We start from the raw sequence: 13,298 nt of genomic DNA, 5'->3' as shown, positions 1-13,298 counted from the left end.
CAGGACCCCTGCTCATCGGTCACCTCATCGGGCCGGTCATTGCCTGCAACCGCCGCCACCCAGCTGCATCTCGCCTCCATCACGATCAACCAGTCCCGACCGCAAACCTCGCGACCGCGTCAACGACAGTAAAGGTCGACGGATACGAGACATCCTGCCTTCTGGACTCCGGGAGCACCGAGAGCTTCATCCACCTCGATACGGTAAGGCGCTGCTCCCTCGCGGTACACCCCATTAACCAAAAAATCTCCCTGGCCTCCGGATCCCACTCCGTGGCGATCCGGGGGTACTGTACCGCCACCCTCACCATCCAGGGCGTAGAGTTCAGCGGCTTCCGGCTCTACGTCCTCCCCAACCTCTGTGCTGCCTTGCTACTCGGCCTGGACTTCCAGTGCAACATCCAGAGCCTAACCCTGAAATTTGGCGGGCCCCTACCACCCCTCACTGTCTGCGGTCTCACGACCCTTAAGGTCAGTCCACCTCTATTTGCAAACCTCACCTCGCATTGCAAACCCGTCACCACCAGGAGCAGATGGTACAGCGTCCAGGACAGGACCTTCATCAGGTCTGAGATCAAGCGGCTGCTGCGGGAAGGTATCATCGAGGCCAGCAACAGCCCCTGGAGAGCCCAAGTGGTAATTGTGAAAACTGGGGAGAAGAACAGGATGGTCGTTGACTATAGTCAGAACATCAATCGGTACACGCAGCTCGACGCGTACTCCCTCCCATGCATATCTGATATGGTCAATCAGATTGCACAGTACTGGGTCTTCTCGACAGTGGACCTGAAATCTGCCTACCACCAGCTCCCCATTTGCAAGGCGGACCGCCCCTCCACCGCGTTTGAAGCGGACGACCGTCTTTATCACTTCCTTAGGGTTCCCCTGGGCCTCACTAACGGGGTCTCGGTCTTCCAATGGGAAATGGACCGATTGGTTGACCGGTATGGTCTGCGGACTACCTTCCCATACCTGGATAACGTCACCATCTGCGGCCACGACCAGCAGGATCACGACGCTAACCTTTTCCAAATTCCTCCACACCGCCAAACTCCTCAACCTAACCTACAACAAGGAGAAGTGCGTGTTCAGCACAAACCGATTAGCCGTCCTCGGCTATGTGGTTCAAAACAGAGTTCTAGGGCCCGACCCCGATCGCATGCGCCCCCTCATGGAACTCCCCCTTCCCCACTGCCCCAAGGCCCTCAAACGATGCCTGGGGTTCTTCTCGTACTACGCCCAGTAGGTCCCTAACTATGCGGACAAGGCCCGCCCACACATCCACTCCACTGTTTTCCCACTGACGGCCGAGGCTCACAAGGCCTTCGACCGTATCAGGGCCGACATCGCCAAGGCCACAATACATGCGGTCGACGAGACGCTCCCCTTCCAAGTCGAGAGCGATGCATCAGGTGTCGCTCTGGCTGCCACTCTCAACCAGGCAGGCAGGCCCGTGGCATTCTTTTCCCACACCCTCCATGCGTCCGAAATTCAGCACTCCCCCGTCGAGAAGGAGGCCCAGGTCACAGTAGAAGCTGTGCGGAATTGGAGGCATTTACATGGCCGGCAGGAGATTCACTCTCCTCACTGACCAACTGCCGGTTGCCTTCATGTTCAACAACACACAGCGGGATAAGATCAAAAATGATAAGATCTTGAGGTGGAGAATCGAGCTCTCCACCTACAATTACGAGATTTTGTATTGCACCGGTAAGCTCAGCAAGCCCCCCGATGCCCTATCCCGAGGTACATGTGCCAGCGCACAAGTGGACCGACTCCGGACCCTGCATGACCATTTCTGTCACCCAGGGGTCACCCGGTATTATCACTTCATTAAGGCCCGCAATCTGCCCTACTCCATCGAGGAAGTCAGGGCTATCACCAAAGACTGCCAGGTCTGCGCGGAGTGCAAACCGCACTTCTACCGGCCAGACCGAGCGCACCTGGTGAAGGCCTCCTGCCCCTTTGAACGCCTCAGCATGGATTTCAAAAGGCCCCTCCCCTCCACCGACCGAAACACATACTTTCTTAATGTGGTTGACAAATATTCCTCATTCCCCTTCACCGGCTCATGCCCCGATATGACGTCTGCCACCGTCATCAAAGCCCTCAACACCATCTTCGCTCTGTTCGGTTTCCCCGCCTACGTCCACAGCGACTGGGGATCCTCATTTATGAGCGAGGAGCTGCGTCAGTACCTGCTCAGCAGGAGCATTGCCTCGAGCAGGACAACCAGCTACAACCCCCGGGGAAACGGGCAGGTGGAGCGGGAGAATGGGACGGTCTGGAAGGCCGCCCAGCTGACCCTACGGTCCAGACATCTCCCGGCCTCCCACTGGCAGGAGGTCCTCCCCGACGCCCTCCATTCCATTTGGTCGCTCCTTTGCACTGCGACTAATGAAACTCCCCATGAACGTCTCTTTGCCTTGTAGCCACCTGGGTTGGCCACTTCCCGACTTAAAATGGAGAACCGCAAAGACTAAAGGGAAATTCAGCCAACACAGGCAGAAACGAGCAAGTGCAGAAATCCTGTGTATTGGAACTTGCAAAAACCAGCAGCCATCTGCATCGTAATGAGCAATTCCCAGGCACACTTGAAACACTTAAGGTGAAGAAGGCCAAGCCAGACTCCTCGGCGCCAGCAGGAGCCAAGACAAAGGAAGGCCTCAGGGACTGCCCAGCGATCAGGAAACAACTCCAGTATTGGAGAAATCGATCCAAGTGATCGGAACGCAGTCCAATCACTTGGAACCAGGTACGGGGTCCGCCCCGAAGGGCGGGAAGCCCCTGGGGACTATAAAGTAAAGCCCCCAAGTTCAAACCGGTCTTCTTGGCAGGGTCACTCAACAACGCGAATCAACCCTTGAGCGTGAACTGCCCAGCTGCCGCACCAACCAAGTAAGTCTCCAGTCAACGCTCGCTACGAGATAGGCGCTCCTAGCTACAAGTCCGTACCAGCTTTTGAATCCTGCAGGTTCAGGACCTGAACAAAAGGCCATTTGTCCCCTGACCTGGTGGGCCAATTCCGAAGCTAGGTATAGGCCTTTTAGTGATAGAAATAGTCTAGAAAGTAGAGTTATATGCATAAGTAGTGACTTACTGTATATAATAAATGTGTTTTGATTTGAATCTTACTAATTGGTGTGTTGACTTATTGATCAGTACTTGAACTTGAACCTCGTGGTGATATCATAAAGATACCTTGCGACTCTAGAGCGAAGGTTATAGAAAGAGAGCAAATTAAGTAAAGATACAACGGGCAACATTTAAGAGGCAACCAAAAGTTAGCAACAGCCTTCCCCAGGAAGTCCACCTCCGGGGTTTTGCTCCCAACATGGCTGGCAGCTCCAGAACCCGTTCTCCTCTGCAAGCATGTGCGGCTCTACAAGGTAGACCCGTTGGTTGAGAGGGTACAGCTACTTCACGCGAACCCGCAGTATGCCTATGTAGCGTACTCCGACGGCCGCCAAGACACAGTCTCCCTCAGGGACCTGGCGCAAGCTGGGTCCCCCCCACCCCCCCGCCCCGGCGCCACCCTCCCTCCCCCCAGCGCACCCCACCACAGCCCTCACTCCAGGAAAATCCGTCCTCCCCTTGGTCCCACACGGGGATGAAGATGAGGTCAACATGCTCCCAGCGTGACCAACGACCGAACCAACGCCTGAATCGCCACCTAGACTGCGGCGCTCGCAACGATGGATCAAGGTGCCCGATCGTCTGAATTTATAAACTTTTCCTAAAATGTTAAACACCTACATGTAAATAGCCTTCCACCACCCCCGCCGGACTCTTTTTTAACAGGGGGTGAATGTGGTAGTCACCACTGTTGTATTATATGTACCGCATATGACATGTATTACGGTAAGGCCCCTGTACTACAGGTACGGGGGTAGATCCCTGCCTGCTAGCTCCGCCCAGTAGGTGGAGTATAAATGTGTGGGTTCTCCGAGCTGCAGCCATTTCGCAGCAGCTGCGGGAGGTTACACATCTCTGCGTAATAAAGCCTCGGTTACACTCTACTCTCGTCTCGTCATGATTGATAGTGCATCAATCATTAAGACCTCCTATTTCCACCTCCATAACATTGCCTGACTCTGTCCTTTGGCTTATCAGCTGCTGAAAGCCTTATGCATGCCTTTGTTACCCCTGGACTTATCCAAAACTCTCCTGGTCAGCCTCCTGATTCAACCCCAATCGAATTTGATGCCATCCAAAACTCTGCCATCTGTGCCCTAGCTCACATGAAATCCCACTTGTGCATCTCGCTGACCTATGTTGGCTCTCGGTTAAGCAACACACAAATGTTAAAATTCTCATCCTTTTTTCAAAACTCTTAATTGTCTCACCTCTTTGTATCTCTGTTCTCCTTCAGCGCCTCTAGCCCCTGGGAACTCTGTGCTCCACTAATTTTGGCTTAGAACCATAGAACCATGGCACCGAAAGAGGCCATTAGTGTATTGTATCTGCGTCAGCCAAGTCAGGCCGCAAATTCTGGACTCTGGTTGAAGGCATTTTCCCTCATGTCCCCTCTAATCCTCTACTTATCATCTTACATCTGTGCTCGCTGGTAATTTACCTCTCTGCACTAGGGCAAAGTAGGCATCCCTGTCTACTCTACCTGGACCCCTCATAATTATGTGCATCTCAATCAGTCACTCCTTAGCCTCTTCAGTTCCAAGGAATATAACCTCGACCTATTCAATCTTTCCTCATGGCTGCAATTTTCAAACCGTGGCAACGTTCTTGTAAATCTCCTCTGTACTTTCTCCGTACACAGCAAATATGTCCTTCCTGTAATATGACCAGAACTGCACACAGAATTTCACCTGTGGCCTAACCAGCATTTGATACCGTTCCAGCATTACAAAACCTGCTTTTGTATTCTATACCTCGTCCAATAAATGAAGGCATTCCATATGCTTTCTTTCCCACTTTATCCACCTGTCCAGCCATCTTCATGTCCACTCTGTGGACATGCACTTTAAGGTCTCTCTCATCCTCTATCCTTCCCAATAATCTCCCATTTATTGTGTATTCCCTAGCTTTGTTTTCCCTTCCCAAATGCATTGCCTTATGCTTCTCTGGTTTGAATCCCATCTGAAACTTTTCCACTCGCTCATTCAAACCTTTGATATCATTCTGGAGCCAACAGCTACCATTTTCATTATCAGCTATACTGCCAATTTTTGCATCATCTGCAAATTTCCCAATGATTTACCCCCATTTAAGTCCAAATAATTAATATATACAACAAATAGCGAGGCATCCTGTGGAATGCCATTGGAAACCGTTTTCCATTCGCAACCATTACTCTTTGTTGCCTGTCACTGAGCCAATTTTGGATCCAACTCACCACATTGCCCTGCACCCCATGGGCTTTTACTTTTCTAACCAGTCTGCCTTGTGGAACCTTTCTCAAATGCCTTACTAAAATGCATGTTGACAACATCTACTGCACTACCTTCATCAATCCTCCTTGTTACTTCCTCAAAACATTTGATTAGATTAGTGACTGTTTATCCTGTCTCTCAGAATTGGTCCGAGTAATTTATCCACCACTGACGTCAGACTGACCAGCCTATAACTATTTGGCCTATCCCTTACCCTTTTTAAATAACGGTACAATGTTCGCAGATCTCCAATCCTCTGGTATCTCACCTGTATCTAGTGAGAATTGGGAAATGATCCTCAGCACATCTGCTCTTTCCTTCCTTGCCTCCTTTAACAGCCTGGGACATATTCCATCAGGCCCTGGGTGATTTATCCACCTTCAAGGTTGTCAGCCCCACCAGTACTTCCTCTCTCACTATGCTAATTGTATCTAATATTTCACACACCTCTTTATCGGGAACATCTGCATTATCTGGATGTTGGGGCAGCACGGTAGCACAGTGGTTAGCATAGTTGCTTCACAGCTCTTGGGTCCCAGGTTCGATTCCCGGCTTGGGTCACTGTCTTTGCAGAATCCGCACGTTCTCTCCGTGTCGGCGTGGGTTTCCTCCGGGTGCTCTGGTTTCCTCCTACTGTCCAAAGATGTGCAGGTTAGGTGGATTGGCCATGCTAAATTGCCCTTAGTGTCCAAAAAAAAAGGTTAGGTGGGGTTACTGGGTTACAGGTGTGGGCTTAAGTGTGGTGCTATTTCCAAGGGCTGGTGCAGACTCGATGGGCCAAATGGCCTCCTTCTGCACTGTACATTCTATGATTCTATCCCTCTCCTTTGTGAAGAGGGAGACAAAATACTCACCACAACCCTGCCCACACGTTCAGCATTAACACACCAATTACCATGCACATCTCTAATAAACACTACCCTTTCTTTAATTATTCTCTTGCTCTTAATGTACTTGTAAAACATCTTTGGGTTTTCTTTGATTTTACCTGCCAATATATTTTCATATCCTCTCTCTGCTTTCCTAGTTTCCTTTTTTACTTAACTCCTGTACTTTCTACGCTCCTCTAGGTGTTATTAATGAAGGCCTGTCTTCTCATCCTTGCCCTCACTGAGGTGTTTGTGATCCTCAGGTTAAACCACCACCAGAAAGCTCTCTCCCTATGGTGATCTGGGACTATGGCGGCTTTACCTTTTCCTTACCTCATACATTATTAATTATTTTGCGACTGTCAGAGCTTTCTTTTTCTGCTTTATCTTCCCTTGTATGCTTTTAGATAATCTGGGGGTTCTAGATTTGGCAGTACCGCCCTTTTTCTTTGTGGGGACATGTTTACAATGTGTCTGTAGAATCTCGCTTTTGATTGCCTCCCATTAGTTTGTCACCGATTTCCGCGGAATGGTGGCACAGTGGTTAGCACTGCTGTCTCACAGCGCCAGGGACCCGGGTTCAATTCCAACCTTGGGTGACTGTCGAGTATGTACATTCTCCCCTTGTCTGCGTGGGTTTCCTCCGGGTGCTCCAGTTTCCTCCCACAGTCCAAATATGTGCAGGTTAGGTGGACTGACCATTCTAAATTGTTTCTTGGTGTCCAAAGGTTAGATGGGGTTATGGCGTTACAGGGATAAGGCGGGGTAGTGGGCATAGGTAGAGTGCTCTTTCAGAGGGTGTCAATTTGATGGGCCAAATGGCCTTCTTCTGCACTGTGGGGATTCTATGACTCTATGTCTTCTGCACTGTGGGGATTCTATGACTCTATGATGAAGTGGCTGTGACCAATCCACTTTTGCCAGATCGTCTCTCAGCTTTGTAAAATTTGTCTCTCCCCAGTTTAGAACTTTTTCTCCTGTTTGGTCTTTAACCTTTTCCATAATACCATAATATAACTATTATGATTATTATTATCAAAATGGTCCCCCGCTGCTATTCCATCAACTTGCCCAGCTTCATTTCCAGAGACTAAACATAGAATTGCACTTACTCTTATTTGGCTTGTTACATGCTGGGTAATAAAGTTCTCTTTTTAAAATATTTTTATTTATTTATTTATTTATTTTTTATTCCCCATAAAGAGGTGGTGTGCACCATTCCTGGAGATACTGCAATATCAGGTCAATGCGTGGAGTGGACAGAGCAAGCCCCTAGTCCATCTCCCTGCTCTAAAAATTAATTTAATATATGGTCCCCAGATAAGGGACATTTCAGATATTAAACTGAAAAGAACAGAGACTACACTTGATCTTAGCCAAAAGGCCAAGAAGCGATGCTAATAAAGTTCTCTTGAATGCAGTTCAATAATTTTGTCCCTCTGTGCCTATTATACTGTTTGTTTCCCAGTTGATATTAGGGTAGATGAAGTCCCCAACTATTACAGATTTAGGGCAGCACTGTAGCACAGTTGTCAGCACTGTTACTTCACAGCGCTAGGGTCACGGGTTCGATTCCCGCTTGTTTCACTGTCTGTGCGGAGTCTGCACGTTCCCTCCATGTCTATGTGTTTCCTCCAGCCGCTTCGGTTTCCTCCCAAGGAACAAGTCCCAAAAGAGGTGCTTGTTAGGTGAATTGGACATTCTGAATTCTCCTTTTTATTTCTGACCTCAACCCATATAGCTTCATTTTTTGACTCATTTAATATATCATCCCTCCTCACAGATGTAATCAGCACAGTGATTAGCACTGTGATTTCACAACACTAGGGAACCGGGTTTGATTCCCGACTTGAGTCACTGCCTGTGCGGAATCTGCACGTTCTCCCTGTGTCTGCATAGTTTCCTCCGGGTGCTCTGGTTCCCCCCCCCCCCCCCCAAGTCCCGAAAGACGTGCTTGTTAGGTGAATTGGACATTCTGAATTCTCCCTCAGTGTACCCGCACAAGCGTCGTTGTATGGCGACTAGGGTTTTTTCACAGTAACTTCATTGCACTGTAATGTAAGCTTGTGACACTAATAAATATTATTATCATTGATTCTTTAACCAATAATTCTACACCCTCATCATTTAGCCCTCTCTCTAACCTGCAAGGGATTTTGAGCTGCCATTTTTGCCCCTCCTTAAGCCAAGTTTCCATTATAGCAATGATGCAATTTGCCAAACTAATGTGGCAGGGGGATGGGAACCGATGCAGGAAGTTGGAAGGTAGTAAAACAGGGACAGAAACAAAAGGCAGTAAGGGGGAAAGTGTAAGGCAGAGAAGCCATAGTCAAAAATCAAAAAGGGCGACAGTACAAGGTACAGTGACTGAGGGGAGCTCAGTGAATAGGACCAGGAATACTAAAAGGAATAAAACGGGAAGTGAAAACATTAATGGTAAGCGATGCGGCAGGTTGTTACATGAAGATATGGGTTCAACGACAAGGAAAATTAGGAGAAAGGTTAAGAGGAAATATAACTTAGGAGAGGTTACTGATCGAGGTGTTAAGATTCAGAACAGAGGTAAAAAAGCCAACATAAGTGTACTTTACCTGAATGCTCGTAGTATTCGGAATAAGGTAAATGAGTTGATGGCGCAAATCATCGTGAATGACTATGATTTAGTGGCCATTACTGAAACATGGTTAAAGGATGGTCACGACTAGGAGTTAAATATCCGAGGGTATCAAACTATTCGGAAAGACAGAGTGGATGGTAAGGGAGGTGGTGCAGCTCTGTTATTTAAGGATGACATCCGGGCAACAGTAAGGGATGACATTGGTGCTATGGAGGATAAGGTTGAATCAGTTTGGGTGGAAATCAGGAATAGTAAGGCGAAAAAGTCCCTGATAGGAGTAGTCTATAGGCCACCAAATAGTAACATTATGGTGGGGCAGGCAATAAACAAAGAAATAACAGATGCATGTAGAAATGGTACAGCAGTTATCATGGGGGATTTTAATCTACATGTTGATTGGTTTAACCAGGTCGGTCAAGGCAGCCTTGAGGAGGAGTTTATAGAATGTATCCACGAGAGTTTCCTAGAACAGTATGTAATGGAACCTACGAGGGAACAAGCGGTCCTAGATTTGGTCCTGTGTAATGAGACAGGATTGATTCAGGATCTCATAGTTAGGGATCCTCTCGGAAGGAGCGATCACAATATGGTGGAATTTAAAATACAGATGGAGGGTGAGAAGGTAAAATCAAGCACTAGTATTTTGTGCTTAAACAAAGGAGATTACAATGGGGTGAGAGAAGAACTAGCTAAGGTAGACTGGGAGCAAAGACTTTATGGTGAAACAGTTGAGGAACAGTGGAGAACCTTCCAAGCGATTTTTCACAGTTCTCAGCAAAGGTTTATACCAACAAAAAGGAAGGACGGTAGAAAGAAGGAAAATCGACCGTGGATATCTAAGGAAATAAGGGAGAGTATCAAATTGAACGAAAAAGCATACAGAGTAGCAAATATTAGTGGGAGACTCGAGGACTGGGAAATCTTTAGGGGGCAACAGAAAGCTACTAAAAAAGCCATAAGAAGAGCAAGATAGATTGTGAGAGTATACTTGCTCAGAATATAAAAACAGATAGTAAAAGTTTCTACAAATATATAAAACAAAAAAGAGTGGCAAAGGTAAATATTGGTCCTTTAGAGGATGAGAAGGGAGATTTAATAATGGGAGATGAGGAAATGGTTGAGGAACTGAACAGGTTTTTTGGGTCGGTCGTCACAGTGGAAGACACAAATAACATGCCAGTGACTGATGGAAATGAGGCTATGACAGGTGAGGACCTTGAAAGGATTGTTATCACCAAGGAGGTAGTGATGGGCAAGCTAATGGGGCTAAAGGCAGACAAGTCTCCTGGCCCTGATGGAATGCATCCCAGTGCTAAAAGAGATGGCTAGGAAAATTGCAAATGCACTAGTGATAATTTATCAAAATTCACTAGACTCTGGGGTGGTCCCGGCGGATTGGAAATGAGTAAACGTGACACCACTGTTTAGAAAAGGTGGTAGGCAGAAAGCGGGTAATTATAGGCCAGTGAGCTTAACTTTGGTAGTAGGGAAGATGCTGAAATCTATCATCAAGGAAGAAATAGCGAGGCATCTGGATGGAAATTGTCCCATTGGGCAGACGCAGCATGGGTTCATAAAGGGCAGGTCGTGCCTAACTAATTTAGTGCAATTTTCTGATGACATTACCAGTGCGGTAGATAACGGGGAGCCAATGGATGTGGTATATCTGGATTTCCAGAAAGCCTTTGACAAGGTGCCACACAAAAGGTTGTTGCATAAGATAAAGATGCATGGCATTAAGGGTAAAGTAGTACCATGGATAGAGGATTGGTTAATTAATAGAAAGCAAAGAGTGGGGATTAATGGGTGTTTATGTGGTTGGCAATCAGTAGCTAGTGGTGTTCCTCAGGGATCAGTGTTGGGCCCACAACTGTTCACAATTTACATAGATGATTTAGAGTTGGGGACCAAGGGCAATGTGTCCAAGTTTGCAGACGACACGAAGATAAGTGGTAAAGCAAAAAGTGCAGAGGATACTGGAAGTCTGCAGAGGGATTTGGACAGGCTAAGTGAATGGGCTAGGGTCTGGCAGATGGAATACAATGTTGACAAATGTGAGGTTATCCATTTTGGTAGGAATAACAGCAAAAGGGATTATTATTTAAATGATAAAATATTAAAACATGCTGCTGTGCAGAGAGACCTAGGTGTGAGAATTTGTTTCCCTTCAGTCCGGATGAAATGATCAATCGAACACCAAGTCACTTCAACGTACGTTTATTCACGGCCGGGGCTGCACCACCGTATTTCGGAGAGGTACAGCAGCAAGCCAAAGTTAATACATCCGGCAGTAGCTTATACACAATATATGACACTGTTTCTTTTCTGAGGACGGCCCCCTTAGAGGAGGCTTAAATTATGGCATTCTGTTGCTCTCAGCTTAGTTATAGTTATCTTTAGAATTAGGAACCATTCCCAAGGCTGTATCTTGTTACTGCAAACTGTCTAGTGCAAAAGCAGAAGCGATTACAAAGCCTTGACATTCCAGTTTACACAAAGCTCTATTTGACATTCCATTTTCCCATCGAGCTCTATTCTATCTTGAGCCAAACTCTCAGGTGTGCTAGTGCATGAGTCGCAAAAAGTTGGTTTACAGGTGCAACAGATGATTAAGAAGGCAAAGGAATTTTGTCCTTCATTGCTAGAGGGATGGAGTTTAAGACTGGGGAGGTTATGCTGCAATTGTATAAGGTGTTAGTGAGGCCACACCTGGAGTATTGTGTTCAGTTTTGGTCTCCTTACTTGAGAAAGGACGTACTGGCACTGGAGGGTGTGCAGAGGAGATTCACTAGGTTAATCCCAGAGCTGAAGGGGTTGGATTACGAGGAGAGGTTGAGTAGACTGGGACTGTACTCGTTGGAATTTAGAAGGATGAGGGGGGATCTTAGAGAAACGTATAATATTATGAAGGGAATAGATAGGATAGATGCGGGCAGGTTGTTCCCACTGGCGGGTGAAAGCAGAACTAGACGGCACAGCCTCAAAATAAGGGGAAGTAGATTTAAGACTGAGTTTAGGAGGAACTTCTTCACCCAAAGGGTTGTGAATCTATGGAATTCCTTGCCCAGTGAAGCAGTAGGGGCTCCTTCATTAAATGTTTTTAAGATAAAGGTAGATAGTTTTTTGAAGAATAAAGGGATTAAGGGTTATGGTGTTCGGGCCGGAAAGTGGAGCTGAGTCCACAAAAGATCAGCCATGATCTAATTGAATGGCAAAGCATGCTCGAGGGGCCAGATGGCCTACTCCTGCTTCTAGTTCTTATGTTCTTATGTGTCTATCTGTGCCCTCAGCTCATCAACTTTGTTTGCTCTACTCCTTGCATTTCAAAAAATACATTTTAATAGTCAGATTCATGTGCTGTAAGCATTTTAACCTGTGCTTCTTCTGTCTTTCAGAGTCGCTCGCTAATTTTCTGTCTTCTGCTCCCTTCTCAAGTATCCCTGATATTAATCGCTCCCCTGCTGGCAATCATCCATTCAGTTGCCAAGGCTCTGGAATTCCCTCCCTTATTGAGACATATAAAATTATGAAGGGAATAGATAGGATAGATACGGGCAGGTTGTTTCCACTGGTCGGGGAAAGCAGAACTAGGGGGCATAGCCTCAAAATAAGGGGAGGTAGATTTAGGACGGAGTACAGGAGGAACTTCTTCACCCAAAGGGTTGTGAATCTCTGGAATTCCTTGCCCAGTGAAGCAGTTGAGGCTCCTTCTTTAAACGTTTTTAAGAAAAAGATAGATGCCTTTCTAAAGAATAAAGGGATTCGAGGATATGGTGTACGGGCCGGAGAGTGGAGCTGAGTCCACAAAGATCAGCCATGATCTCATTAAATGGCGGAGCAGGCTCGAGGGGCCAGATGGCCTACTCCTGTTCCTAGTTCTTATGTTCTTATGTAAATCTTCCCACCTCTCTAGCCATTTCCTGCCTCCTTTAAGAGACTCCTTCAGACCAATCTTTTGGTCACTTGTGCTAATATCTCCTTATGTGGCTCGCTTACATGGATCGTGTGGGAAGTCTTGGAGCATTTCATTGAGGCGCTACATAAAATATAAGTTGTTTTTGTTTACAACAGTGTTGTTCCACTCTATTTTGAGATGGATAATACTACATGATTTAAAACATCTTGGTTTTGTCTATGCAAAGAAAAAAGTGTTTGTTGAATGATGTTTGGTAGCAGCTGCTTTCTTCCAAGTCAGGAATTACTTGACATCTGGAAATTTAATGTGGAGGTGCAGAGAATGAGATTAACGCAGCAGCATTAACTCGATTCTGGCTCCCTCATCAAATGGAGAAAAAAACCCAGCTGAAATATTGAGTTGGTTTTATATATTTTTAAACATGTTGCAATAAAAATATAACGAGCTGCAGTTACGATATTTTATTTCCCCCTGTCAGAGATAGCTGGGTGGTCCAGTGCAACTTTA

At 46.7% G+C, this 13,298-nt stretch overlaps 1 non-coding gene across 1 annotated transcript; it reads right to left on the bottom strand.

Moving 5' to 3' along the window:
• Window positions 1–7,463: 7,463 nt before the first annotated feature.
• On the bottom strand, window positions 7,464–7,654 carry LOC140398754 (U2 spliceosomal RNA). Its single transcript, XR_011937543.1, has one exon. It is a non-coding gene; the product is annotated as a U2 spliceosomal RNA (small nuclear RNA).
• Window positions 7,655–13,298: the final 5,644 nt, after the last annotated feature.

Source organism: Scyliorhinus torazame, chromosome 21, assembly GCF_047496885.1.
Source record: "Scyliorhinus torazame isolate Kashiwa2021f chromosome 21, sScyTor2.1, whole genome shotgun sequence".
In the NCBI taxonomy this organism is placed as follows: domain Eukaryota; kingdom Metazoa; phylum Chordata; class Chondrichthyes; order Carcharhiniformes; family Scyliorhinidae; genus Scyliorhinus; species Scyliorhinus torazame.
This window is presented reverse-complemented; position numbering and strand designations above follow the sequence as displayed.